Genomic DNA, 6,046 nt, shown 5'->3' with positions numbered 1-6,046 from the left:
AAATTACTTGAATATATTTCAATATCCGAACACAGTTGGTGCCCCTTTTGAAGTCTTAATTTGCATTTCATATGTCTGTTAATGTGTTTCGAATGGTTTTCGGTTAAAAGCCATGCGCGACATGCTAATTGCACGAATGTCTCATAAACAAAAGAGTTAATTACACTTCACAAACTTAAGAAACAATAAGGCAAAGCGCCACCATGCCGACGAAAGGCAACCATTTGTCATCATAGGGTTATAACGACTTTCAAACACTCATCAGAAAGAAAGCAAAAAAAAAAATATATATATAACAATTATAGTGACATGCTTTAAAAATACAGGAACTGTGCAGTCCTTAGCGTAAACATTTCCACTCACATATCTTTGCCTATATGTTTGGCTTGTAGCTATGCAATGATTTAAAACCTATAACACTTGATTTTTATCCCGTACCTGAACAAGCGAAAAGATGATATTTGACCAACGATCCTCCTCTTCTTCGAATGTTACGTAATATAAGATGAAAGGGAAACTTTTACTAGCGCGTGTACAAGCAAATTTTTCATAAATAAAATTTGTTGTCTGCGCAAGCAAAAACAAAATGTAAGCGGGATTTGCTTTCTTAATTAATCAATCAAATCCATTAGAAGTTGTATGCAAACGCTTTAAATGTCAGACATAAAACGCGCTTTAATTCCATTTGACGTTTGAACCAAGCGCTTCAAGATCCTTTCAAATTTCAACGAAACACCCATATCTTAGGATGACATATAACATGACACGAGCACATTAAAGGTGTGAAAATGCACACAAACATTTCACCGAAAGGATTACAAATTATGACACTTTCACACACTCTTACAACATACAATGCAAAGAAAGGGTGGTGTTGGACGCTTGTAGTGGACAACAAGCAAAATATTGCCCCATTCCATTCTATTTCGCGCGTAACAACATATCACTGCGAACGCCAGTAGTAGTAGGAGTAGTAGTAGTAGTAGCATCACTGTTCATTAGACGCCGTTCACCAGTACGGTAGAAGGTGTTAAAAAGGGATTTAACACTAACCGGACAAGAGTAATTTGAAATTTGACATACGCCCCTAAGTGGTCAACTATACGAAATGGCATCACAAACATACATAGCGCCGGCTTATGCCGCGGATTTATGCAATAATTTATCAAGCATGTAATAATTTATGCACATACACACACTTTGCATTCTTTTTAAGTTATCATTGTTAATGGCATATTCAAACGAACGAATACAATAAAAACAGCCTCCACTGGCAATGAGATTAAAAAAAAAACAAAATCATATATATTCCACCTTCGCTATTAGCTCTAGTAAAGGTCTTTTTTTTTGATTTGTCTGTCTGCGCAATTGTGTTGTATTTGCGCCTACAATTTGCAAAAAAATTTGGAAAGTGTCCTAGACAATTCCAAGGACACGCCCACGCGCCCATTTCATATTATAGAGCATGAAAATTTAGTTCTCGCACCTTTTTTTGTCTTTTTTATAACAGGATAACGGCGACAGTAATAGATTGAGTCACGACCGAATATCATTTTTTTACTTGTTTTAAAGTTATTTCGATATATTCAGCTACCCGCGGCGAGAGATCAGTAAGACATCATTCAAAAAATAAACCTTGGAATTGCATTACCTCGTAATAGTCGCATTGGCGGTTAGCACATTATCTAATGAAAAATTCTCTTCGCAAATCGATCAAACATCATCACGTTTTTGGCTCCTTCGCTCAGCGGACAGCCTCACCTTAAACACTTTTTTGCTTCGTATAGCAGCTTAGGTGGATGCTCCTTAATAAAAACTGAAATGAGGTAAACACAATTCAAGAAAATCGTGATATAGTTAAAAGTCGTAAGCATTTGTTATTCAACTTGTGTTTTCGTATCAATAATTAGCCGAGTAGTTACGAACCGCGAATACCAAGTCGGTGTTCTCGGGTTCAAATCTCACGTGCTAAACAAATCGTTAGTGGTAGCTATAGTCAGTGCTTAGTCGGTAAAGGCATAACAATTTATCGATTGGCCATGTGTCTGCTAGGCTGCAGTCACCATCTCCCTACTTGTTTCTCTTTTCGCTCTTCTTTCTGACTGCGACCGTGTTACACGAATAGAGGACATCCTCTGCGCGTAAAAAACATAATCATTTTCGAGGCATATCGATAAACTTAGATATGTTAGCATGTTTTGTAGAGACCTATGGATTGGATAGGACCATATTTACGAACACCTCCTCGTAATATGAAATATCAGTATATGAGAAATAATGTTCGATTTTCAATATTTCTCCGAAAAATTAGTAAAAAAATCAATTGCGTGGAAAATGTGGAAACGGAGCTTCATGAGCCCTCTCCTTCTTCCGGAAAATAAGCTTTCATAAGGTGAAAGAGGACAACTTTTTGAACTTTGTGATGCAAGTTTCCACAAAATGAGACTTTGACATATCAATACACTCACCTTTGCTTCTAACAACTTGATGAGATATTCTCCCATACTCTTAAACTGGTCACGAATGAGAAGGGCACGTAATCGATATTTGAATCCGCACACAGTCTTTATATCGACGAATTTGCCGTTTGTTCCATTTCTCGGGCGAAATTTAAATAATGATAAAAAATTCGATTAGGATGCGAGCCTTTCTTGAACCACTTCCCCCAGAAATGCTTTTGCGAAGAATAAGGTTATATAAGGAAAGGAAATATAATTTTTTAGAATTTTGTAATCAATGTTGTTGCAAATTACTAATTTAATGCACGTTTACAAATTTAGACTAAATTGATCTATTTTTTGGACTGCTGCGCACGTAAAGCTTGTTACGAAAATTGAGCAACAAAGTTTCCTCTGGTATTCTCTAAAGAATATAGATAAAAAATTATCGTAAGAGAAGTGATTTCGTCTATTTAATGGCCTCTTTTCGGTCGACTGCAACGCATACACTTACTAGTACCACTATTGTGAACGTATCTGGGGACAATTGGCGACCATTTTGAAGTAATAAATGCTATAGGAATGCGCCTTAATGAATATAAAATCTCCCATCGAATAACAATGCAGACATATTTGCTTGGATGTTGAATAAGGGCTTATATGGACTTATAAAATTTCTACATCCCTCTTGTTAAATATAAAATTGCTCTATGTAGACAATTATGAACATTTTATAGATGCAAAAAAAAAAAAAACCTTTAAAGATAATCATAGTTTTTCAATCAGCAAGGGCGTGTCTAATTCTTCTTTTTTTTTTCTTTTTTTTTTTTTAGATAAAATTTGTGTAAACATTGGGACAAACAACAATTGCTATTTGTCATGTATATATTGGAGCTCACCTATGTTTGGGAACGCAAAACAACATATATGTTGAAAAATTCGAAAATATCCCATTAAGCCTTGGGTAATACTTCTTAAAGAATACAATTCTTATTGAATACTGCTTAAAGGCAACCAACCATTGATGTCAGTTAGAGCAGCACATTGTTGTGTATCGTATTGTAAATGAACAACATCTCATCACATTAAATACTTAAGAGTCATTGAGGCATTCATTATCCTTACGTACAAGTGAACAATTTAAATCAGCTTAACTCAATGAAAGGCGAGCGAACAACAACAACAACACAACTGACCCGAACAATATATGGTAATGTGTGAGTAATCAGTTCGGAACCCTAAACTGAATTCACTTCGTTTTGGTTTCTTTTTTTTTCTCTGCTATGTTGTTACATACATACATGCTTTTTTTCACGCCGCACATGAATCCACATGAGAGGACATACATGTACATAAACTAATGCATGCAATGATTTATATACATGCATATATGCGTACATCAATTTGTGCACACTATCCTAAAAGTTTCATCCATTCATTAATTTTAACTAATATTGCATTTAATGCGCTTTATCTCATTACATGCATTATATCGCAGAATTTTTGAAAACTTAATTTTAACTTGATTAAATATATAGCTACATTCAGATATATTTGAACAAAAAAAGGAAAAAACTTGATGCTAAAGTTAGATGAAATCCCGATCCAAATCCGCCACTAACAGTTGAGCCGGTGGTCCTTAAATTCTTTGAAAGCCGATCTAGCAGCTGATCCCCCAAATGAGGCCATCTGGCTTAATGTTAATGGTTAATGGTTAACGGTTTATCTGGTTACTGTAATGATTTACTGTTCTACCGGCGTTGGATTGTACTCATTTTTCCATCACACGTCATGAATCCCCAACACTTTGCCTGAAATTAAAGGCTGAAACCAACTCTTTCAGCGTAACTGATGCTGTTCTTTGTGCAGAGCAAAAAACGCTTCAACCAAATATGACAAACTCTGGATACTTAAGCAAAACCTTGACGCTTCAATGTGATATTTGCGACCCAAGGTACTCATGTGGGAATTACAAGTGCTCGTAATTGGGCCAATTGAAAGAAAGTATTTTTAAGGGAAAAAGGTTTAAAATAATTGTTTATATAGTTGTAAGCAATGAGTTCAATTGAAAAAACAACCCTTTGAGCCACCTAAAGGATACGCCTTCGCCTTAAAACCTTGTGGATATCATTCTTCAAAATTTGAAAAAAAAAATTTAAATCGGTCGGACATGATTCGCATGTTAGTGTAAGTAGAAAGAAAAAGTTTGCAAGTTTGCCTTTGTTTCTAAAAACGCATTCTGCGGTCGTAATAGTGATTTCGGCAAAGGCGGACAAGCCTTAGATATAGACTGAGTTCGCTTCGCCTGACAAGTAGATATTGCGTGTAATCTTCGTTACGAAAGTTGGATAAGTCTATTCCATGATTTTTCCATCCCCTCAATATATGCAATACATGTCTAAACGCATTTAAACAAGAACACGCACATATATAATTTCAACTATACAGGAAGGGATTGTCCTTTTTTTTTTTTTGTTTGCTCTGACAGATAGAAATTTATTTGCCCATCAATATATTTCGTCGTTAACTTAATAAAGCGCAAATATTAACTTTTGCTTGTTTCGGTTTTTGTTTTTACTTTTTTACTAAAGTTTCCTTCCGCGTCTAAATAAAAGTGTAAAATTAAAACAACACACTGACCTTTTAACTTTACCTTACACTAAGCTTGATTGCAATATCGTGACTAAAATATATTAACTCATTGCTCGTTGGCAACATCAGCCCTACACACAGAGATGACTTAAAATATAGATAAACAGATGACACTCCCGTTCGTTAGATTAAACCCACAACTCGTTCACACGTCATACCAGAGCGTGGTGTATCGCATGCGGAAGTCAGTTTTATGTAAATGTATTTAACGAGAAAAGAAAAACGAGTAGACTTTTATATTAGGTTAAGGTCGGGCTTTAAGCACCCTTTGGACAATTATTTTTATTATTATTTTTATTTTTTTTTTCTTTTTTGGCATATCTTCTGGCGAATAAAAAGTTACGCAACTTTCAAAAGTTACCCCAAAATGAAAACTTCGATCGAATGTTTTCTGATTAAAAATATGCTTATGGTCATACAGTGGCGGGGTGGCGCAATCACATGTGCGTTTCTATGTTCGTCTGCGTATGCAGATGTGCATTCAACCTTTTTAATCATATACGTGAATTCATAATTTTCACGTATTTCACATTACATATGTACACGTATGTATGTAGATTTATGACAACGAGCGAATATATTTCAGATAAAGATTGACATAATCTTTTTTCCGCATTCAAGTATTCATGTAAGCCAGCCATATAGAAATTGAATAAACAGTATCACGGAATATGAACTCTTGCACTTCTAGTAATTCCTTTAAAAAGAAACTCCCGTATATGGTACGTTCTTTTGATTACTAGGAAATTCTACATCACTTTATTTAGACCTTCTTTCCTTAAAGTCTCTTTCACATAAAACCCAGGCGAAGGACGAACATGCTACTGGAAGTGAATTTCTTGAAACGTAAACGACAATTTTAAGAAACAACTTGATCGTTAGCCCATTAGCAACATTAACCGTTTTTCTCTGTCGACGTCTTTACCGAGCGGCTACGTGCCGGTACGAATGGCCAA

The sequence above is a fragment of the Glossina fuscipes genome, unplaced genomic scaffold (assembly GCF_014805625.2).
Source record: "Glossina fuscipes isolate IAEA_lab_2018 unplaced genomic scaffold, Yale_Gfus_2 2, whole genome shotgun sequence".
NCBI classification, from domain to species: Eukaryota; Metazoa; Arthropoda; class Insecta; order Diptera; family Glossinidae; genus Glossina; species Glossina fuscipes.
Note: the sequence above shows the minus strand (reverse complement) of the source record.